Source organism: Natrix helvetica, assembly GCF_964273705.1.
Source record: "Natrix helvetica genome assembly, chromosome: 2".
In the NCBI taxonomy this organism is placed as follows: domain Eukaryota; kingdom Metazoa; phylum Chordata; class Lepidosauria; order Squamata; family Natricidae; genus Natrix; species Natrix helvetica.
In genome coordinates this window covers 77,267,990-77,293,145 of record NC_138552.1, presented here as the reverse complement: position 1 = coordinate 77,293,145, position 25,156 = coordinate 77,267,990, and the positions used below count along the sequence as shown (strand labels likewise).

Here is a 25,156-nt window from a genome sequence, read left to right as displayed (position 1 = left end):
CCTCGTCTAAAGGTACAATTAGTAGGCTGAAAAAAATCTAAATGATTACTACTGCAGCAAAGAGAGATGTGTGTATCCTTAAATTGCCATTCATTGACTGGACTTTGAACCGAGATGTATATGCTGGTAAAACGAGTCCTCCCAGTCCCTTGTTGCTGGAATGTTCTTAAAAACTCCACATGCATTTTTATGGTATAAACCAGGGGTGTCAAACTTGATTTCATTGAGGGCCACATCAGGGTTGTGTTTGACTTTGGGGGGTTGTAGAGTGGGCATGGCCAGGGTGAGTGTAGCCAGCTTGTCATTCATGTCAGGGACGCCCGTGGTGGCCCGAGCACTCTGCCAGAGAAAACGGGCTCCTGATGGCCTCCTGCAGCTCTCTGCCAGAGAAAACGGAACTTGCAGCCCATCAATTTCACCGGCAGAGGCACCGTGGGCCAGTCCTTTGCTGTTTGCAGGGCCCAGGGCTGTCAGCAAGGCCTTGAATTTGACATCCCTGGCATACACCATGTAGGTTTATATCTCACATCATTAACAAGCTCACAAAAAGCAACTCCCTTAAGCCCACATAATTTTGATCTTTCAGTCTAGACCTTTAAGGTCTACATAAGTTTAATTCCTCTTCACTAACACTGAAAAGGTCAATATCATACTTTTATCACTTTTGAGCTGAAATATTTTTTTCTTTTTTTTAATTAAAATTTTTAATAAATTTTACAATTATCACCCCCCTTACCCTCCCCTCATCCCCCTCCCTCCCCCCGACCTCCCAGAGCAAAATATAGGGTATAAACATTTAACAACCATACGCTAACATAAGCTAACTAATTTTAACATGTTACTATTCTTGTGCTTTAACTCCCCCTTTATTAAACTAACTTTGAATAAATTGTAACGTTCTTTATGCCTTCATTCATAAACTAACTGAAATTTTTTAGTCCGGTATTTGTTTTGAATATAGTCAGTCCATCTTCTCCAGTCCAGCTTGTACTTCTCATCCGAATGATCCTTCAAATACGCTGAAATTTTGGCCATCTCTGCTAAGTTTACTACTTTTAATGTCCATTCTTGGATAGTAGGCAACTCTTCCTTCTTCCAGTATTGCGCCACCAACAATCTTGCTGCCGTCGTTAGGTTCAAGATCAGATTAGTGTCTATGACAGTACAGTCTGAAACTATGCCTAACAAAAACAACTGGGGTGTGAACTTTATCCTCTTTTTCAAAATATTTTGAATAACCCACCATATTTTTATCCAAAATGCTTTAACTTTTTTACAAGTTCACCAAATATGGTAGTATGTGGCACCAGCACAGTCACATCTCCAACATTTAGATTGTAGGTTCGGATACATACAGGCTAGCCTTTTTGGATCTAAATGCCATCTGTACAACATCTTGTAGAAATTCTCTCTCAAGTTCTGAGCTTGTGTAAATTTTACATTTCTTACCCAAATCTCTTCCCATGTTTCCATCATTATTGGTTCTTCAAAATTTTGTGCCCATTTTATCATAGAGCTGAAATAATTTAAATGTCCAATTATCAAAATGATTTTAAATACAGTTGAATTGTCCCATATTTTTTCACTCTTGAAACAACATAATTTTAAAGCTGTATTTTAAATTATCTCCAATGCTGAAAATGCTTTCAAGCAATCCACACTGTTACTAATAATGTTGGTTTCTTTTTTAAATGTTATACTATCTTGGTTTTTTAAAAAAATAGTTTATTCTTCGCTCAGGCCCTGTTCAAGAAATTTTAAAAAGTTTGTCAGTCAACTTCTTGTGATTTGAAATACAATCTAACTGTAGTCTCTTCTCTAAGATCCTGTCCAAGCTTACTATTTGTGAGCTTTAGTGGCTAACTTAGAATATTGCATGATTTTTTTGCATATTTATTTCTAAAAAGTAAATAGAAGTTCATATATTTTATGTCTTTTAAAAAAAATAAAATTTGGTTTTTTTTATCTCTTGTGAGATTGAAGTACCTTTCCTAAAAGGGGAGGGGGAAGGCTGAAATCTTCAGTCACACATACATTTGTATGTATCCATTTACTGTACACCATGAGGACAAGAAGTTACAATATATAAAAAAATAATACATTTTGTATTGCATGGCCCTCCTGGGCTCCGTTTTGCAATATTCTTCCCCTGGAGTGGTGTGGGAATGGAGATTTTGCAGTATCCTTCCCCTATCACACCCACCAAGCCACGCCCACAGAACCAGTAGTAAAAAAAATTGAAGTTCACCACTGCACCTGGTAGTACTGGCTAATGTAATGGCATAAATCTCACTTGATGACAGGTATGCTATACATGCCAGAAATAGAGGAATTTGTATTGCAAAGTGGTTTAAACTGGTACAAATATTTATGTATACCATTGAAATCAATTCACCTTATGCAAATCCGTTCTAATTAATTACGCTTTTGTAAGAACACATAAGATGGAAGTCAACTGTAATTTGGCAGGAAATCCCATTACAATGAACAAGATTTATTTCTGAGCATTCTAGGCACATGAAGAATTAAACTTTCTTCCGTTCTATAAGTAGTAAGTAATATATTGTTTAATAAAAATGTGAAAGTAGAGAGAGAGAAAAGAGAGAGAATCCCTTGACCAATGCTATTAATTTTTGTTACTTATAGGTTTTCTTGTATATGCATAGTGAGTTCAAGTGCTGAGCTTGCTGAATAAATAGCTACAACTGGAAAGCTAGTAAATGATACAGGAATGCTCAGAAGAATAACAGGATTTGCAGAAATAGAAACAGTCCAGTCCACTGAAAACTGTCTGGAATTGAGCATCCTAGAGATGCAACACTGAATAGGACTATGCAATATTTACTGTGTTGTTTCATGGTCCCTCTTTGTGCAGGTCTGATCAGAGTTAGCTTCCATTCAATTGAATGATACAATAGCACACTCTGCTTTCAGTGTGGAAAAACAAAGATCATTAGCAGAGGAGTTCTCAAGCCAAAGTACCCACTTAATGCAAGCAATCCAGTGAATTCTGTGTGGTCCACTAGTTGTGTTTGTCATAAATAAGTTGTGGCGATTTGGAATGAATGATCCACATCATATTGAACTGTCCTTTTTATCGCTGACAGTTGAAGGTTACTGAAAAGCTGGATGAGTCTCAGACTGTGGCTAATTGGAAACCTTTCTTCATTAATGTCTGTGTTGACTTGTATAAGCTGATGAAATTAGGAGAATGGCTGGATATATTTTATTATACAAAACAATGGCTTAGCTCTCCTTCTCTGCAGTATTATGTTAAAAGCATCACCCTGTCTTGTCTCTGTCAATGAAGACTTGCTGTCATAGGCTGGAGACTGAGCAAGGCTATCTTAAGGGGACCAAGACGTCTGCAAACATCAACACATTTCAAAGAATTGAAACCATGGACATATTCATTTCAATACATCTTTTGTAAAAACATTACTCATCACTCATTGGGTGTTAATTGTGGGTTATAAAACAAGCAAATGTTCCCCAGGTCAAAAAAAAATAGAACGGGGAAAAGAGAGCCCAAACTAAATGGAATTGGCAGTTTTATCTGGCGGTTTTGTGGACAAATTGCAACATTACAATAATGTTTGTAAAAATATGATTTCTTAAAGAAAAATATCAATTATAATGGGTGCAGAAAAGAGAAATGAGATATATATTCACCCATCTTGCTGTTTTAATGTATTTCTTTTGAAACATTTAAATATTCAATTCAATTCAACTTCAGTTTCTTACAGCCGTTGATAAGCAAAATTTTAAGTGTTAGATAATGCAAATGTAATAACATAACCTATTATATTTCTAAAGAATAAAATAGTGGATTTATAAACTGAAGTAACAAAATCAGAGGTTTGAATATGAATTAAAGCAACGGCAAAGCAATAATTTGCGGTAAGCAATGGTTTAATCTGCTTATTTTACTTGCATTTTGCATCTAGTATTGCAGTTTTTATTCTGTGAACACACTAGACAACCGTTAATTTTAGTTCCTTTTATATTTGTGTTTCTGTTACTGTGAAATTCTGAAATCTGGTGAATGTCGACATTCACATAGTCGCTTGGTGTATGTGTGAAATATTTGCTAAATACCCTTATCCTCTCGACACCCTTACCCTAATACCCTTACCCTAATACCTCGGCTCCTCGCTTCCTTTTAAGCGTCTTCTATTCACGGACTTTTTTAAAAAAAACTGCGATCCTGCGCGGTTAGAACGAGTAGTTTCCAGGACCGCGAATTGAAAAGCAAAAGTAAAGCGTTACACTGACTCGTTATATATATGTCACTGTGAAAGACCGAAATTGGTATGTGTCGACATTCACCGGTGAATGTCGACATTCACCAACATTCACCGGTGAATGTCGACATTCACCAATTTCAGTCTTTCACGGTGACATTTCTACTGCATTTTAAGCCACCCAGACTCCCTTTGGATACTGAGATGGGCAGAATATAAATTTAATGTAAATAAATAGTTATATTGAGTGACATCAGAGAGGCATATTTTCTTAACAAAGGGTCAGAGGTGGATTGCTCCCAGTTCGGCCCGGCTTGGCCAAACCGGTAGTCATGATTTGGCCTGGGTTGCTGAAGCAGCAGTGACCCAGGCTGGCCACATCCCCAAACTGGTTCCCTGATCTCTTCTGCCGTTGCTAGCATGTTTCTGTGCATGCACAGAACAATTGACAGTCAACTGCACATGTGCGAGCAACGGGTGTGCACAGCAAACTGGTACCAACCAGTTCTGGAACACACACCCCCCGGAAGAGTTCTAGAACCATCCATTTCTTTTTTGAAGCACCTTCACCTATGGATTAGATGCAGAACCTGCTGCCCAAAAGAATATCAGTTCTCTGTTGGAATTCCTGTCCCTTGATTCTTTGTTGTAAATATCATCTTCAGAGGCTATTAGAAATGGAATGGAAATTTGAAACAGGAAATTGGTGTATAGGGCTATATTCTATATAGGTGTCTGAAACAAATTTAAGATCCTTTACTGTTTTGTGTTTAAATCAAAAGTGACCAATTCAGTTTTAGAAATGAGCGTATAGTATGCAATTTGCCCTTAAATTAACATTTCTCAGGTTGGTCAGAAGCATCATGAGTAAGATTTTTCAACTAACTGAATGCTTCACTGAATTTAGCAGTATGGAAAGGCCGTAACTCTTTAAAACCGATAAGCAGACTCTAGTTGTTAAAAATCTATCAATAAGATCTGATCTCATTTCACTTCACTGCATCATATTTGTGTTCTCAGAATCTTTCATTTCTTTTCAAGCAAAAGACGACAGCTCACCGGTATACAGACATCTCCAGCTGTTTTAATTAGGCAAAGTTAACAGGGCTCACAAGCATAAAAGATGGCACTTGAGGATGACAGATTCACTGTCAAATGGAAGGGCTATGATTTATTCTTAAGGACACAAGATCTATTGGCAATTCATTTGGATATATATCTCCCTGATGATACGTCCCCAAGCTAACTAGTGTATATCAATACAGGTGTCTGTAAACAATCTCAGTCTATAATTTTCCTTGTTTTAAAATAATGCTAATGGGATGTGAGCCATAAAAGCTATTGGGTGAAGCTTAAAATTGCAAAGGTTTATAATGAAAATTCTTCTACTCAAGAGGGACAGAGAACAATGGGTGACTCAGATCTTTCTCTGTTCTTATAGGGAGACACTCAGACCTCTTGCGCTTCATGAAATCAGCAGTAACAAACTTGTACTTCACCACTATATTTTTCTTATAAAAAGTTGTTGTTCAATTGTTAAATCATTCTATGACTCTTCACTATCCCATGGACCTTAGTACAACAGATTCCCCTGTTTTCTACCATCTCCCAAATTAATCTTCATTACATCAGAGACTTTCTAAGCATCTCATCCTCTGTTGCCTCTTTTCCTTTTGCCTTTAATCTTTCTCAACATCAGGGTCTTTTCCAACAAGTCCTCTCTTCTCAGTGGGTAGCCAAAATATTTGAGCTTCGGCTTCAGTACCTTAAAGTTGTCTTTGGACTGTCTTCTAAAAAATAGTCAGGGTTGATATCTTTTAGGACTGACTTAATTGATCTCCTTGAGAATCAAGGGACTCTCAAGAGTTTTCTCCAGCACCACAATTCAAAAGCATCATAGAATAAGTTACACATTGCTAAAGAGGAACAAATATTGCACTTCCCAAGTGCCTTGTGCATTTATATAAATAAGAGCCTGAAAAATTAGTGTAGACTTAAAATCAACTGAAGAACAAAAACTAAAGAGAAAGAAAAAAACTATTACCAGCAGTAGACTAGCTTAGAGAAGCAGGGAGATATAGCAGGTAAACATAGTTGAATGACATTGATGGGGAAAATTAATATCATTAACAAATATTAATCAACAGAAAGTTCTTGCCAGATGACATAATAGCATCAGGGAGAGTATCAACCTGTCTCACAAAGTAGGGAGACCTATAGCATGGAATAGTCACTTTTGTCTCTTCTCCCCAGTTGTGCTTCCACCAGAATGTCCTCTCTATCAGATCTCAGAGGCCAAAACAGAAAAATAAGAGTTCTAAAATAGTCTTGATCTGGGCCTTCATTGATTTATTTGCCTTATTTAGCTAGCACCATCAGTAACTAGGGCAGCTATTGTAACATGTTCCAGCCTGCAATCCTGCTGACAGTATTCCTATTGGTTCTGGCTCAGTGTCTCTAAAAAGTTTCAAAAGTAGCTTCAAGTAATAATAATATGTGTCACTATAGATATGTGTTAACATTTGTTGCATAATTACGCAATACAAATTTGAGAAGAAGTTATTCTGATGCACAAATTGAATGCAATCCATCATGTAGAGTTCTGTGGGGGGGGGGGAAGGATTCACCTTCTTCCAGATTTTCTGGATTTTTTCCCCATATCTTTGCTCCTAAATTATGTCAGAACTTTACACTAACAACATTTGAGAGTGCTCTTGCACGAACTGTTCATTTCAAGTTCTGCCACAATACTTTTATGTGATTTACAGTGGACTCTGACTTAAAGATGACTAAAAATGTTCTTTGTTTTGTTAGATTTTCTTGATATTCATGAGCCATGATACCGTCTTATAGAATTCTCTAGTCAAAGCACAATTCATGTTTCCTTTATTGAACTGGCAAGTCATCCAGATTCCGGAGCAGCAAACACTCCAAAAATATGATATCACCATTTCCATGTTTGACAATGCTATGATATTTTAATTTAATTAATTTTAATTATATTTATTTTGTCAAGCATGTATAAGATAACATATATAAGTATAAACATGATTATGAATACAGGAAATGGATACAAATAAGTGGGGACAGTAGGACAGGGACAAAAAAATCTATTTTTTATTAAAGTATGTAGAGTTTTATTTCCATCAGATAAAATGATGCTTACATTACACTGAAAATTTCCACTTTTGACTCATCTCCCCATAGAATATTCTTCCAGTTAGAAAGGTCATCAAAGTGGTTTCTTGCAAACTCGAGATGAACATCAATATTTTTCTTAGTGGCTGATGGCTTCCTTCTTGTTACTTTCCTTTGAATATCATTTTACCCATGGTATTTAAGCCAAGACAACAGAGGCCTTAACTTTCTTGACGTGGTCCTGGGCTTCTTCATGAATTTCTGGAGAACTTAAGAGACTGAAGAACCATGATGGCACAGTGGTTAGAATGCAGTATTACAGGCGAATTAGCTTCTGACTGCCAGGTGTTCAATTCTGACCAGTTCAAGGTTGATTCAGCCTTCCATCTTTCTGAGATTGGTAAAACCCAGATTGTTGGGGGCAATATGATGATTCTGTAAGCCACTTAGAGCTGTAAAGCACTTTGAAGCGGTATATAAGTCTAAATGAGTGGGTCTCAACCTTCCTAATGCCGCAACCCTTTAATACAGTTCCTCATGTTGTGGTGACCCCCAACCATAAAATTATTTTATGTTTTCCATATTTTTTCAAAAATATGTGTTTTCCAATGGTCTTAGGTGACCCCCGTGAAAGGGTCATTCGACCCCCAAAGGGGTCCCGACCCACAGGTTGAGAACCACTGGTCTAAGTGTTATTGCTATTGAAGCAATAGTGATGGGATGGCTATTTTTAAGAAGATCCATTGTTTTGCCCAGTGTTCTTAATTTCAGGATTATGTTTCTGACTCTGGATCATGAAAGTCTCAGAACTTTTATAACTTATAGCTTTATAAGGATTTTCTGATTGATGAGTAACAATTTATTTTTTATGGAAGGCCTCGGAAATTTATTTTGAATTGCCTATTAGAATTTATGTGATGAAGAATATGATGAAAGGAACCAAAATTTATTTAATTTGTATAGGGAACAGCTTGTCCAAATTAGCCTAGTTGTTTATAAAATTCTACAGAACTGGCCCTAATTATTACTTTAATTAAATTGATTCAATTATAGGGATAATTGCTACTTTATGCAGATAAACTGCATGTTAGATAATTTTGTTAGTGAAATAAATGAAACCTGTATCAAACTGTATAATTATTTGTACATATTGGTGCCCGTTATATCTCAGGATCCACATGAAATTCTAGTAATATTCAGAAGTTAAAATAATATTCAAAAATCAGAAATGTATGCTTTTTTAAGAACTCTATAGTACATTCAGCATGTGTTAGAAATAAATGTATTAGTCAGTCAAAATTATTTCCCTTTAAGAATTAAATTGCTGCACACAAATCAGGAAGAGTTAAGGGGGAAGTTTTTAATGTTTTTTTAAGAAGAAAAACCCTGCAATTATTTCAGGTTTTTAAAATTTTGAATGGAAGTATATTTCTGTCTGAGATTGGATGCTTTTTATGAATAAATAAGAATTTGTTTTTTAAATATATCACCAGTATCTGGCTTACAAAAATGTCCCCTTATATTTTATCAGCAATTCTGAATTTAGTATGATAGAGAAGTAATTTGTTTCAATTCAGGTACTTTAAAAAAAGGGGGGGGAAGCACTTATGCAATACTTTAAAGTCATATACTAAAATATCACTAAACAGACTGCCTTGCATTATTCAACAGTTAAATATTTGGCTATAAAAGGTTGCTGCAACAAATCACAAAATTCTTCACTGGCTTGGGTGCAATTGAGATTTTTGTATAGGGTGTGTGATGTGGTTTTAATTATTGCTTTATTAAACTGGAGAGATTTCAGCTGCAGGTAATCCTTGCTTAATGACCCTAACAGCAATCATAATTTATGTTGCTAAGTGAAGCAGTTGTTAAGCAAAACATTATACTAAGGTAAAATTTCTGGTAGTCCCAGTTAGGGTCATTAGGCAAGGACCTAATGCTTCTCTTGCCTTGCATGAATCATGGACTCTATCCCACAGCCTTTAGTCTGCCCAGGCCTAACAAACTCCCTTTGTAGAGCTCCCTCCTCTCCCCAACAGAAGAAGACAACAAGGGCAGGGTTTAGTAGGGTTAGGTATGAGCAAAGTGCAAGGAAACAAATGGGGAGAGATGGGTGAGAGATAGGCAGATGAGGTTGTAACTAAAGGCTGGCTGCCAATTGCTGATCATGTATCTATGGGGCTACTGCAACAATCAGAACTTTGGGAACAGTTAGAACTACTATATGTTCATTACTGTCAAAAGTACCAAAGATTGCTGAACAAATGATCATTAAGCAAAGTGAAAACATGGCTCTACTGCCCTGTGTGGGGAGCCCTGAAGAGCATGCAACTATTATGCAACTATTATGCAACAATTAATACAATTGAGCAAGCCCAGTGGTATTTCACGAGAACAGTACTCCACTCTTTGGCTCACAATAGAATACCTTATGCCACCAGGCTTGAAATGTTGGGATTGGACAACCTAGAACTACCCCGACTAAGGTCTGACTTAAGAGTAGTACACAAAATGGTCTGCTACAACGTCCTACTTGTCAATGACTACTTCAGCTTCAACCGCAATAATACACGGGCAAACAATGGATACAAACTCAAGGTAAACTGCTCCAAACTCGATTGCAGAAAATATGACTTCAGCAGCACAGTGGTCAATGCCTGGAATGCACTACCTGACTCTGTTGTTACATCCTCAAACCTCCATAACGTTAACCTTAAACTGTCTAGCATGGTCCTCACCCCTTTCCTAAGAGGTCTGTAAACGCACCAGTGGGCCTACAGTCCTTGTCCTACTGTCCCTATTTATTCGTACCCATTTCCTGTGTCCATGTCCATGTTTATACTTACACCTGTTATCTCATACATGTTTGACAAACTAAATAAAATAAATAAACAACTATGGGTCCGGCTGGGCTGGCACCGTGGGAGCCCTCCCTTCGCCTTTCAATTTAATTTTTACCAGTGTTTTAAGTACCTTTGCCTCTTTTAATTTTTTTTAACATGTGTGTGTTGTTTTTATATTTTAATACTTGATTGTACACCACGCAGGGTTCTTTTGTGAGTGAGGTGGCTTTTAAAAAAATATGACATCCAGTTATTCCACTGAAATGTATACAGTTAGGATTATTGGTAACAACCAATTTTATAAAGATCAGATCAGTAAGAGATGTTCAGGAACCACAAACCGATAAACTAGGATAACCCTTTTATTTTAACAAGCAGTGTTGCTCTCTTCACAGTCAGTACCCAGTACTTGTAAAAAGACTGCAGGAATAGTGCTGGAGGCCATAGACTTGTACAGGGCTTTATGTTGTAAAATTACTGAACAATTTTTCTTCGCGTTAAAGGTCCAGTGGACCATTTTTTCCGTTTCCAATGTGGGTGAGCGTTATGTCTTCACAGCGATAAGCTTGACACCAGCTGCTGTTTTACTTTCCATCCTGCATCCAAGCAGCTTGTTAGATTCAGATTTTAGTGCTCCTGTTTCTTTCTTCTGATGTTGCACGAAAGTTTTATGTCTGCTTTATAGGATCTTTACTTTTGCCTTTTTACCAGATAAACAAGTCCACAAAGTGGCCATGGTACTGTATAAATTCCTTCTTTTCCAGAGATTCAGAACATGAATTACTATTGTCACAATTTTATTAAAGTAGCATCAAGCAACTACAATTAAATTTTGTAGAAAGAGAGATGTTGCAAGGAACCCAGAAAAAAAATAGTTACAAGATTAAAGGCAACAAGTATAATAAGACTATAATATTTATTCCGGCAATGTGATGCCATTCCTTTGCCCATTATTCACAGTTAAGGCCTTTTTTAAGACTCTGGGAGGTCCAGGGGCATACTATTTATTTAATTTCTATTCCGTGACTCCCCACATACAAACATTTCGTTCTTTATCCTATGTTTTCCTGGCTGTGCTAATTCACTGAAATCAATATCCCAATTCAGGAACCCAAACTTCAAGATGGGGGGAATCTCATTTTTTTTTAAATAAAAAAAAAAAGATAAATTCTAGGGCTTGAATGAACAGCATCAATCCTTACGATCTTTTCATAAACAGAACCATATTCTGGATGCCCATTTGCTTTCAGTATTTTGCTGTGAGTGCTGAGCTCCTCTTCTTATGACAAATCTACAGTCCTTTTGTCTGGCAGAAAAATGACCTCCAGAACAGAGAACTAGTATAACCCTCAATTTAAGGATTTTAAAATGAGACATCCCCAGTGGAGAAAGGATAGTACTGCTTTTATTCCAAATTGTCATTAAGCGTCCTTCGCTCTGCTGTTTGAGTTCCTGGACCTGAAAAAGTTGCAGACTTTTGTTGGCACTGGATCCGAGATTCATAATGGGCACATTATTTGGCCATGTTGTAAAACCGCATCATCCATCTCACAAATGAAAACCTTTTAATGTGTACTCTCTTAATTATAATAACTTGAAAGAGAACATCAGCTGGAATCCGAGCGAGAAGGTCACTGAAAGAGATTTCTGCCTTTGTAATTTCCTTCTCTTTTTACTGTTCAATGCTGTTCAGTACTTCTATAGCACAGGGGGAGAAAATCCATTTGTACTGTTTTATGCAGTTTTCACACCTTATTTTAATTTATTAAAATGTTTAACCTGATCAGTCCCAAAGTTTCATGGCTCGTTTTTTTAAAAAATAAAATAAAACAACTCCCTGATTGCAGTTGCGTTAAATGCCTATAAAGTATATTTGAAAAAAAAAAACAATGCTTTGCCCCTTCTCTCCCCACTGAAGAAAATAATTAGGAACACAAACATTGTTCTTCTAGTTAGCATAACCTGCTGAAAGAGGATGAGTTTTTAACACTCACGCAATTGCAGAGCAGGCTGCAAGAATGTAGAAGAAGAATTATTAATACATACATAAACTATTAAAAAGAAGTTATAAGAAGAGTTCTAGATTTCTAGACTTCTACATTTAGTTCAACTTCAATTCCAGGATCCCCACAATGAGTTTTAGCACTTGGCAAAGGATCTTTGCTCATGCTTCTATTATTTAAATGTGATTGGAAATAAAACTGCCCCAAAGACATTCTCAATGTTATTCTGAATGTATTCAAGGAGGTCATACTTTTCAGGAGACATCTGAGAACTCAGCTGAACTAAAGAACAAAAAGATCTTTCAGTTGCTACACTTCGGGAATAGTATTGCACAATCTCTGAATACAACCCCAACCTTGCTGGCTTTTAGGAAAATATGGAAGACCTGACAGTTTCTGTACACTTAGGTTAGGATGAGATATGGCCCTAGTAACCATCAGTTATGTATGAGGCTTTGGACTGAATTTCCTCCTCAGCATATTTGCTTTTTTGTTGTGGGATTTGGTGTTAAGCTACCCAGAGGCGTTTGGTGAGAGGCCCACAAATCTACTAAATAAATAAAAGAGATTGACGCCAGGATGTTGAAGAATTTAGTAACAAAATAAACAAGCTGTCTTATCTCTGGAAGTAGAATGTGAATATAACATAGAGCTAAGTTAATAACTTTCAGGAATAAAGCCGTGTTAACATTTCCTCAGAGAAGTCACAGGAAACAACTCAGTTTAAATGCAGAATAATAGCTTAGCTGATAATGAATGAGTGAGTGAGAAAGATAAAGTGAGTGACATTAAGAACAAAACTGTATGGTGAAAACTAAAAGTATAACATACAACTAATATTTAGCCTGTTGGCTTGAGCTCCGAGCTTGGCAATTTGGTTGCAAACATTTCATCACCATTCGAGGAGACATTGTCAGTACATTTTGAATTGTGCTCAGCGGTCAGAACACAGGTCTTTAAATACCTTTTTATGAGAATAAAAAAAGGTATTTAAAGACCTGTGTTCTGACAGATGAGCACAATTCAAAACACACTGACGTCTCCTCAAATGGCAGGAGTGAAATCAACTTACCTTTGCTACCGGTTCGCAAATGTGAGCCACCTCCGTTCATGGGCGGAACCTTCCATGCATGCACAGAGCGTCAAAACCGGGATGGGCGAGCAGAGCCTCCCACCGCCACTGCTACCGGTTCACCTGAACCGGATAGAACCGGTTGAATTGCATCACTGTCATATGGTGACAAAACGTTTGCAACCAAATCACGAAGCTTGGAGCTCAAACTGACAACCTAACTACCAACCCGAGCTACTAATATTCAAACACATTTCATACAACTAATATGTATGCTAATATAGAAAATACCAGCTGATGTAGCATATGCACTTGAGGTGTCCCTCAGGAGGGAGGGCATAAATAACAAACAGAATGATATGCCATTACAAAGCAAACTCCACTTCTTCTTTGGGATGTATGTTGTAACATCATACAAACATTCAAAAGGGACAGAGATTGTCTTATGATAACATGACACTTTTTTCAACATTTTGATAAAAAAAATCAATTCTGGTCATGGCACTTTAAAATAAACTTCAGGCTTCGGAATATCAATCATTGAAACACTACTAAAATCATATAAACTGTAATAATCATTTATTTTTCTCTAAAACCTGGAATGTTAACACATCAAGGATTTCTCCTATGGATGATGGAATTTTGGATATGTTTGCCTTATGAAGTAGTATCACTTGACTTGATAAGGCCTTGTTGTTCCTTGGCTCCTGAAATCACAAGTGTTCCAGTATGTTCGGAATGAGTAGCAGCCAGAGGTGGGTTCCTGCCAGATCTAACCTTTTCTATAGAAGAGGTTCCACAACTCTACAGCTCCCTCCCCTGCCCGTCCGCACATCATCAAGATGAAGAGCGAGAGGAAGAATTCTGGGAGTTGAAGTCCACAAGTCTTAAAGCTGTCAAGTTTGAACAACCCTGGGGATTTTTTTCTAAAGGGTTAGGGGTGCAAGGGTCTTGTAACTTGACAGCTTTAAGACTTGCACACTTCAATGCCAGAGTTCCTGAGCCAACATTTTGGTTGCTAAGCAAGAGCGTTGTTAAGTGAGTTTCACCACATTTTACAAGTTGGCCATGCCCACCCAGTCACATGACTGCCAAGCCACTCCCACTCAGTCACATGGCTAGCAAGCCACTCCCACCTGGTCACATGGCCAGCAAGCCACTCCCACAAAACAGGCCACACCTACAGAAGAGGTTATAAAAAAAATTGAAACCACTACTGGTAGCACCTGAAGGAGGTAAAAATCAGCAGGGCTTAAAGAGAAATCCTCTTTTCAAAGATATCCTTGTAGTTGTCATAGGTTAGGAGAAAACAGGCTTAACAAGGTACAAAGTTAAAAGACGTTCTTTGTTTTTGCCAGGATGCTTCCACTTTATACCGAAACAGCAGGTCACATTGGAGGAACCAAGGGAATGGCAGAACAGCAAAGTTTTTTGCAAAAATATTTGTTACACAAAGCTTTTTTTATTTTAACTTTATTTTAAACAGTTCTAATCTTTGATTCCAAGCTAAAGCATACATACTGATTAGTAAAGGAATCATTTTAGGAAGCTGCTATTCATGAACAAGGATGAATAAAACTTAATTAAAGATATGGTGTTAGGATTAGTCAGTTATATGCATAAAAGATATGATTTATAGATAAAATATTACAAGCGCTGCAGGCAGAGGTGGGATTCAAAAATTTGAGCAACCAGTTCTCTGCCCAGTTGCTGGGTGGGTGTGGCCATGGTGGGTGTGGCCTACTCAGCCTCCTGCACCATGGGGGAGAGGTTTCATTTCCCCAGACTCCAGAGGCTTTCCTCGAACCTCCAGGAAGGTGAAAACCTCTCCTTGGCTCCAGAGGCCCTTGTGACATTTTGACAGGGTGCGTGGAAACCCTGGGAGGGGTGGGGTGAGATGGGCAGGGCCAGCCAGTCCTTGCAACTACTGATTCGGTGAACCAGATGTAAAATTAGCATCCAGTTTGCCCAAACGGCTGAATCCACCCTTGGCTTCAGGGAATTAAGACTTGTGACATTGAAAAAAATATAACTACAAAAGGAGTTGCTAGCTAGCTGCTTCATGTTATAACAACCATTCAGGGACAAGTTTCAAGAAAACTAAAACATAGATGTTATTGGTACAAATTCAAAATTAAGTTCCGTAATACTGGCACATTTATTGGAAAATTTGTAAAAAGAAATGGAGTAATGTTGTGTATTGCTTATGTATATGGTAACTTAGAACTCTATGATTTGATCAGGTAATGGTTTAGTATTGTTATGTGGCATAAAGCAAGCATTTGCCTTCATCACTAAAAGGTCAAGCTTCAGTTATAACTTGTTCTGTCCTGTGTCAGCCTGACCAGCCAGTTCTTACTGGTTCGCATGAACTGGTTGCTGGAGGTTCCGCCCACCCACCCCAACATAATGCCAACCTTCTGCGCATGCGAGCTCACATTTGCAAACCAATAGCAAAGGTAAGTGAATCCTGTCAGGGGAAAAAACACCCTGTTAGAGATCGATGAACCGTGGCTGATTCCCTTCTGCATATCTTTTGAGATATTGAGAAAAATAAGTCTTTAAAAGTATTCTAATTAATAAACAAACTTTAATAATAAAATAAAACAGAAAATAACTAATTGGTTACATTTTGATAATGAAAGCTACGTTAGCTAAAGTTGGCTGCCGAACAAAGAAGAGAGGAATTTTGGAATGTGTAACGCGTGCGCAATAAATCACTTTCAGATAAGAACCTTTTTTTTGTTTTATGACCTGCGCAATAAAGCTTTCTTAGTTTAACTCTTGAGTATCAGTTTAGGCAGTTCAGGCCTAGCAAACTTTTTAACATCGTGACACCCCTTCTTTTGCTAGTCTGGGCTGACGTCATCAAATCATCAATTAAGGCACATCTTCTTTCGCAGATACTCGTGTTGATTTGCAGCAAGTGGTTTGTTAAGCATGTCTGCGATCTGATCATGTGTAGAAACATATTGCAATTTAACAAAACCTTGCTTAACTAATTGCTTTGTGTTTTGATAACGAATGTCAATGTGTCTGGACCTAGAACCTGTAAAATGTGACTCAGAAATATAAACAACAGATACATTATCTTCCATCACGGTGATTGGTCGAATCGGACGTGTCCAGATATCTGTGATCAAAGCATCAAACCACGTTAGAGAATTACAAGCATCTGAAACACAAGCATATTCAGCTTCAGTAGATGAACATGAAACAAAACTCTGTTTTCTCACTTGCCAGTAAACAGGACAACCATTTAGGAACATCATGTAACCAGAAGTGCTTTTGCGTGACTTCTTGTCGCTCGCCCAGTCGGCGTCGGCAAAACAAATCAGCTTTGGTTGATCAGTGTGTGTTGGTTCTAGCAATAACTTCATGTGTTTAGTGTGTTTTAGGTATTTCAACAACTTCTTAATGCATGACCAATGAAATTGTGTTGCCTTACCTACGTGTCGTGATAAAAGATTAACACTAAGTGCGATGTCAGGTCTGGTCCAACTACTAATGTATAATAGTGAACCAATGACTGAACGATAAAGTGTTTGATCCTCGAACTCAGGACTTGGTTCATGTGTTAAGTTGTGAAAATCTGTTTGCATGGGTGTCTTTGTTGTGCTAGCATCTTTCATGTTGCAATGATGTAGAATGTGGTCAATTTTCTCCTCTTGTGAAAGACCAAACCCCTTCTGTGTCTTTTCAATTTGAACACCTAAATAAGTGCTAATGTGTCCTAAAGATTTTAGTGTGAAGTATCTCTGCAAACTTTTAGCAAAAATCTCACTCATTTTCTTATTTGGACCAATATAAACAATATCATCAACATAAACAAGAATTATCTCATATGCATTGTTAGATCTTTTTGTGAACACGCATTCATCAGTTTCGGACTTAATAAAGCCCATTGAATTTAGTTTGTCAGTAAGACATAAATACCACATTAAACCTGACTGTTTCAGACCATAAAGACTTTTGTTCAGGAACCAGGTATCCCCTTCTTGCTTTCGGAATCCTGGAGGGCTTCTCACGTAGATCTCTTCATCTAGGTCTGCATGTAGATAAGCTGTGTCCACATCAAATTGAAAAACTTCTAAACCAAGAATAGTTGCAGTGGTTAAAGCAATTTTTACACTTTCAGTTCTGACTGTTGGTGAGTAAGTGTTTGTGTAGTCCTCAGGATAACGTTGAGCGAAACCCTGAGCTACCAGTCTGGCTTTGTATAAAGACTCACCATTCGGTTTCTTCTTGATTCTGTAGACCCATCGGGTGCCAATGACTTTCTTGTTTGCTGGAGGTTTTGCAGGTGTGAATACATTAAGTTTCTTCAAACTGTCCATTTCATCCTGCATTGCATCATACCATTTGTCTTGTTCTGAATCAGGAAGCTGTTTGATTTGTGTGAATGTCTCTGGAGGAAGAGTAACGTTGCAAATCAAAGGTACTGGTGATTTTGTCAGTTGCCATGAATAACGTTGTGGAGGGATTCCTTTTGTGGCCCTCTTGGAGCGTCTAGGAACAACAGACCAGTCTTCTTCTTCTTCTTCATCATCATCCTCGTCCTCACGTTCGTCGCTAGCATCAGCATCCGCGGCTTGAGAAGACGGAACATCAGGTTGTGAAGAACTGGTAGAAGGAACATCTGCCTGCGAATTGTCATCAGGCTGCGTGGCATCTGGAACACCATCTCTAGGAAAATAAACTTCAGGATCATTGGAATGAATCCTGGACCAGTCAATGTCTTCCTCAAAATTAGCAGATTGTGAAATGACAATCACATGTTTAGTATCAATGAATTTGTACCATTTTGAATTATCATCAATACCCATAAATCTTAGTCTCTTTGGTCCTTGAGTTATAGGAGTGTTCACCATAGCATATGAACCAAAAATATGGAGGTTCTTGAGATTAGGCTTGTAGCCATACAGCATGTAGAAAGGAGTTTGATTGATTACACTGCTCCAAGTACGGTTGACAATGTAATTTGCATATTTGATTGCTTCACCCCAGTATGCGTTACTGAGATTGGCATCTTCTAGAAGACAACGCATCATGGTTTGTAGAACCCCTTGTCTTCTTTCTACGACTCCGTTATGAGCCGGTGTATATGGAGCAGATGTCTGATGAAGAATTCCATTCTTACGCATCCAGTCCTGGAAACGCTGAGACATGAATTCTGCACCACGGTCACTCTGGATTCTGGCGATGCGAACTTGGTATTGTGTAGAAACAAACGCTGCAAAGTCTTTAAAGATCTGAAAGGTCTCAGATTTCTCTCTCATAGGATATACAAATCCATATCTAGAATGATTATCTACAATTGTTAAAAAATACTTTCTGCCACCAAGTGTTGGTGGGAAAGGACCCACTATGTCAGTGTGTACCAAATCAAAAATGCGTGTTGACCGGCGTGTAGCGTGTTTGGGAATTGCAGCCGCCTTGGATTTAGCCTTTTTGCAAACCGCACAATCCAAAAACACCTTACACCCCTTTAGATCCAAACCTTTTGCGAACTCCGGCATCTTTCTAAGAACACGGAAACTGGCATGCCCCAATCTTCTGTGCCACTTGTGAATACACCTGGAATGCAAAGGTTTACCAGTTAGTGAATTCTCAACATTAACAGTTTCATGAGGACCCTCAGGCTTGCTTTGAGCAATCTGTTTCTGTTTTCTTTGTTTGTTGGCTTTAGGAGCCTTTGGCACAGTAACGCTTTCTCTCTCTGGGACAACTCTCTCTGGGTCTGCGTTGTGCCTTTTTGGAGTTTGCATACTTGCCTGTGCTTGCCCTTTAGGCTTTGGCTTTAAGTAATAAACACCACCAATCAGCATGGTTTCAGCAACAATATCACCATCTTTAACTAAGTAACTTGCTTTTTCGAGGTGGTGAACCTGGAACTTTAACTCTCTAGACAAGTGACTTTGACTAAGCAAATTACTGGTTGCTGAAGGTATGTAATAAACATCAGGGATGTGTGTATCGAGCTCTTCAATGTAAACAGTTCCTTTTCCCATAACCTTGCAAGTGTGGTTGGTGAAGGAATACAGTTCTCGATACTCGGGCTCTGGTTCGCCCATCTCTGTGAAAAGTTCCCTTCTGTGGGTAACGTGCACAGCTGCTCCACTATCTAAAGTCCACAAAAGACGTCTGTCGAACTTTGGATCAGGTTGTGGAACGTTGGTTATGGCCAGTGTTGCAAGCGGAGCTTGTGGATCACGCCTTGGACCACGACGACCTTGTCTTCCGCCTCTACCTCTGCCTCTGGAATCTGTTCCTCTGGGCTGGTATGTGGCGGGAGCTGGAACTCGTTGGGGACAATCCCGGGTGTCATGTCCCACACGGTTGCAGGTGTAGCATTTTGGCATCCTTGGAGCGTAGCCTCTTCCTCGGAAGGGACGTCTGGCTGGAGCCTTTGGTGCTGGAGGCCGTTGCAGATGTGGGGTAGCTAACCTGATAGCTTCGTCTTCCACTAAAAGTCTGCAAACGTGGTTAACTGTGCGTTGAGCAATAGGCACGTAGTTAATCTTTGCAACAGCATCTTTCCATTCATAATTCAATGAGTTAATGATGATGCTAATCATTTGGATATCATCGATTACATGGCCATTTTGTCTCAATTCACTTCTCATTCTTTTCAGTTTGGTCAAATGTCCACCAATTCGTTCACCAGGTTTCAACTTCGAACCATGGAACTCAGACATGAGCAAACATGAGGATTCAATTGAAACGGGCCTGTAGCAATCTTCCAAAATAGCCCATATTTCTTGGGCAGTTGCATCAGGTGGAAAGATACCTTGGATCTCAATTTCCATTGACATGAGTAAAGTCGTGATAGCTCTGTTTTCGAGGTTTCTTATTGCAGGTGTCCAGGGTTGACGGGGAGGATCAAAAAACATGGAATATGTGCCTTCTCTTCGAAGCAAGAGCGCAATTTCACTGACCCAGGCTTTATAATTCTCTCCTGACTCCTTTAATTTGGACTCACCAGTCAAGGGGGTGACTGTGAATACCTGCTGAGGAATAATTTGTTGCTCTGGTTGCAAAGCTGGTTGTTGAACCAGGGGATGCTGGGGTTGCATCATTGGCCTTTGCGTGGCAACATCAAATTGGCTTCCTCGAATTCGCCTTTGGCTTTTCCTTTTTTCATCTAGGGAGGATTCAACGCCGCCAGGGGGTGTTGAAGACTTAACCTCTGGAGACAAAGTTTTGGCTTCTAAAGGACTCATAGACATATCTCTGAAAATCTGGTCCAATTGCTTAATCTTTTGCTGTAATAATTTTTCTCCGCCAGCAGATGGCAGTGCAGCTTCACTTTTTGGCTGCCTCTCCTTTCTATACGTATGCTGAAGTTCAATGGGCTCAAAGGGACCACGTGACCTCGGTGACGTGTACATGTCTCTTTGTTCTAATTGACCAATGAACTCTGTGGGGTGTGTCTTAGGCTGTTGTTTTGAAGAAGACAAGATGGCGTCCTCAGACATTTTGGGAGTGGGGGAGCTTCTTCTACTTCGCCTTATCTCTTCAAAACACACTCTCGCCTCCCTAGCATATTTTTCAAACAGTTCTATTTGATCTAGATAGCTTTGCATTTCTTGCTCATCTGGGGAGATGTTATAAAATTTGCTTTCTGCGTGGGAGGATTTTAACTCTGCCGGCAGTTGCCATTCATCAATCGTTTGATAATCTGCGAGGGTCTGGGAATGGAGTGGCTCTGGCAGAGTGGGAAGTTTTGGCTTGGCCCCCAAAAATTCATAATCTCCTGGAGATATTTTAGAAGGAGGAACCACTGACCTCGTTTCGTGGATGTCGCGTCCTGTAGCTCCTTCTCCCATATTTGGCTCGGCACCTGAAGGAATTTGTTGTTCCTGAAGCACGTTTTGATCTTGCTTCTCTGTGTCCGAGGGAGCCTCTTTGTCAGAGGAAGCTGATCCATCTGTGCTCGCCCCATCTTTCTTTTTCTTTTTTTTCTTTTTCTCCGACATTGCTAATTAGGCTTAGTCGGTTATCTTTAGATAGCATGAAGGGAAAATACAGCCATAAATTGTAATCATCTCAGCTGGTATCATCAAAAAGCCAAAACTCTGCTACCAAGTTGTCGACCAAACCTCTGCTACCAAGTTGTCAGGGGAAAAAACACCCTGTTAGAGATCGATGAACCGTGGCTGATTCCCTTCTGCATATCTTTTGAGATATTGAGAAAAATAAGTCTTTAAAAGTATTCTAATTAATAAACAAACTTTAATAATAAAATAAAACAGAAAATAACTAATTGGTTACATTTTGATAATGAAAGCTACGTTAGCTAAAGTTGGCTGCCGAACAAAGAAGAGAGGAATTTTGGAATGTGTAACGCGTGCGCAATAAATCACTTTCAGATAAGAACCTTTTTTTTGTTTTATGACCTGCGCAATAAAGCTTTCTTAGTTTAACTCTTGAGTATCAGTTTAGGCAGTTCAGGCCTAGCAAACTTTTTAACATCGTGACAAATCCCACCACTGTTGACCAGGTAGATCAGATCAGGAAATTAATCCCACAGGAGGGCTAAAAAAGCTTATTGAAATTAGCTATAAGAACAGAATCTTGCAAATCTGATTCTACTATACCTTCTTCCCCTTCTAATAGTCAGGTGAATCAGGGAACCATCTTCCTGAGCCCACTTCCAAGTGTTATCTCATTGCTCTACACTAGGGTGTCAAATTTGCGGTCCAGATGCATCACGGGCTTGGCCACACACTTGCCCAGTTTAGCAAAGGGGGAAAAATTCACAATATATCAGGTGACGCTGCTGTGACACCATGGGTTTTACACAGGTGTGGGTTCAGCCTGACTTTACTGCCGGTCCGCTTATGCTACACGTGCATGCGCAGTTCAATTAATTTTTTTCTGCATATGTGTAGAACTAAACAACAAAATGATGGCGGCAATGGCAGTGACAAGGGAACCAGTTCAGGGGTGTGGCAGGCCTGGGTCGCTGCCGGTTCCAATGACCCAGGCCGCCATACCACTACCCGTTCAGCCAAACCAGGCCAAACCGGTAGGAACTCACCACTAGTTAGACACCCCTCTCTACCTCTAAAATATTCCAGCCCCTTTTCCTAGATAACAGTTATATCCCTATATATCTCTATCATGATCATCTTCCTTGCTCTCTCCACTTCTCCTTGGTGAAACACTTGTGGTCAGTAGGTCTTTGTCTTATTATATTCTTGAATATTAACATGACTATATGATGTATTATGTTAATGTTCTTTGGGTTATATGTTTCAGTATTCCTGAATATTGTTGATTGTTGTTTCACATTATGTGATTTTTTTTTTCTGCCATGGACTAAATTCTTAAATACACCTATTGGTGTGGTTGTTTTTATGTCTCAACCCTACTGGACTGGGAAAATAGCATTACAGGCTCTAACCAGTAAATGCAGGTCTATCTTGTTTTAGTTTATCGATCCTTTTTTTACCTTTGATTTTTAAACAGTTGATATTCAATCAGGTAAGACTGGTTTTCCTCCAAATATAACTTGAGAAAGTGAAAAATGGTTGATTGTTCCAAGAAATACTTAAACATTACTGTGACCTTTCCATCTTCTCAAAATAAGGCATTTAACTGCTTTTAAATTTATAGACAAAAAAAAAAACATTCCATGCAGCCTTTCCATGATTGGACAAAATGTTTACATCTGTAAAATGTTAATGGTCTCATTGATTTCCAAGACCAACTGCTTCAATTCCATGAGTATTCTTACCTAGTCAACTCCCAACACATGAATCCAGCCTTCATTTGCTTTTCACGGGAAGCGAGAGTCTCTCCAGGGCCTTTTTGTGGCTTATGAAGGAGCAGCTGCTATAAATCAAACAAGTGGTGGCATTACTGAAGGAGAAAGGGCTGCATGTAGCATTTTCCCTGACCTCTCTGAGAAAGAGTCAAGTCTAGAGTTTAATGAAACGAAATCTCTTTCCAAGGGAATATGAATGAAGCTGCCTCCAGTGCACTGTTCTGAGGAAATGATTTCAGCTGACCTCTGAGAAGATTTACACCTGGGTCTCCTGTGTCAGGAGTTTAAGTCACTACCTGGAGACCTTCAAAGGGAGGTGTATCTAATTGTCAAGCCAGAAACTGCCTAGAGGAATGTTTAAAGTAAAAATAAACACATTTAAAAATCCAAAGACAGGCTTTGATAGAACTTCAACAAACACCCTTGTATGATAGAAAATTAAGTTAAAGATTTCCTAAACTAGCATGCTGGATTCCAAAATACATGAAGCTGAGTATAATTTCCTCAAAACTAGTAATTATATCTTGCATAATATTGAAAGAATCACTTGGTATGAACAAAGGACATCTCCTTGAAACAGGGGTGTCAAACTCGCGACCCATGGGCTGGATGTGTCACGTTCTGGCCCCGCCCCTGCCCAGTTTAGCGAAGGAAAAAAAAGTCCCGATATGTTACGTGATGACGCCATCATGACACAAGTTTGACACCCCTGCCTTGAAACTTGGATGTACTTCCATTATCCAGATGGTAGGCTGTTGGGAAAATCTTCTCCCCCTTTCTTTGCGTGCATGTTATTTACTTACCGGTATTTATTAAATTTATATGCTGCCCATCTCTCTGTCCCGGGTGATGCATTCACTGAGCTTTCCAAAGAATATGGCAACCTCAGTACCTCTAGGAAGAATACTCAGTTTCAGTGGTGAGATTCAACTGGTTCACCCGGAATTCGAGAGAGCCATTTGTTAACTCTTTGTGGGGTTCTGCGAACCAGCTGAATAGTCAAGACTGCCTGCCTGTCAATTCCAGTAGTTCACACACACCTCAGATGTTCCTGCTTGTTTGTAATTAACCAAAGGAAGGTAAAAGAAAAAAGAAGAAATAACCACATAGCCATTTCCTCAGCAGGAAAATTCTAGCCCCTTTAAAACTCAGGCAGGGAAAATAAAGTGCAAGAGAGGGTTTTTTTCCTTCTTCTCTCTCCCTTCAGTTAATAGTACTGGGCAGACAACCAAGAACCATTTAACAGGCAAATACTTACTTGCCATAATAGGAATGCAGCCAGCACAGAAACAATAGAAACTCACAGGTCATACAGATTAACAGAGTTGGAAGGGACCTTGTAGATCATTTAGTCCAACACCCGCCCAAGCAGGAGACCCTACACCATTTCTGGCAAATGGCAGTCCAATCTCTTAGTGAAAGTCTCCAGTGATGAAGCTCTCACAATTTCCGAAGGCAAGCTGTTCCATTGGTTGATTGTTCTCACTGTCAGAAAAAATCTTCTTATTTCCAGGTTGAATCTCTCATTGTTCGTGACAGGATTAGTCCAGGGAAGGAGTTTTAAAAATGTTGATACAGAGCAGGAGTTTCTTGTCATGAGTTCTTATGTCTTTTTAAATACACTTCTAATTAGCAGAATTGGTTTTATTAATTTGGAATAGAGTTGCAATGCTGTTTCTATGTTTATATATTTTGATCCTGCCTTTTCAGCATTTAATAATTAGCTTACAGTATTAGACTGTAAAGAATTATCTTGTAACTCTGTTGCTTGTGCTTCTGAAGGCAAGCTATTCCATTTGTTGATTGGTCTCACCCTTAGGAAATTTCTTCTTAGTCCTAGGTTGCTTCTCTCTTTGGTTAGTTTCCATCCATTGTTTCTTGTTGTGCCTTTTGGTGCTTTGGAAAAAAGATTGACCCCCTGATTTTTGTAGGAGCCCCTCAAATTTCCTGACAGAACAATTAATCAGTGGAACAACTTGTCTCCAGAAGTTGTAAATGGAACTTTTAAAGTTTTAAAGAAGAGATTGGATAACCATTTGTCTAAAATGATACAGGATTTCCTGCCTGAACAGGCGGTTGGA

At 38.8% G+C, this 25,156-nt stretch overlaps 1 long non-coding RNA gene across 3 annotated transcripts in view; it reads right to left on the bottom strand.

Moving 5' to 3' along the window:
- The window catches only part of LOC309387491, a 99,276-nt gene extending 75,060 nt beyond the window's left edge, over window positions 1–24,216 (bottom strand). For all 3 annotated transcript variants that reach the window (XR_014174590.1, XR_014174591.1, XR_014174592.1), the window contains exons 1-2: window positions 23,879–24,216; window positions 23,046–23,143 (exon numbers count right to left, since the gene is read on the bottom strand). This is a non-coding gene — a long non-coding RNA (uncharacterized lncRNA). The remainder of the gene's footprint in view (window positions 1–23,045; window positions 23,144–23,878) is intronic.
- Window positions 24,217–25,156: the final 940 nt, after the last annotated feature.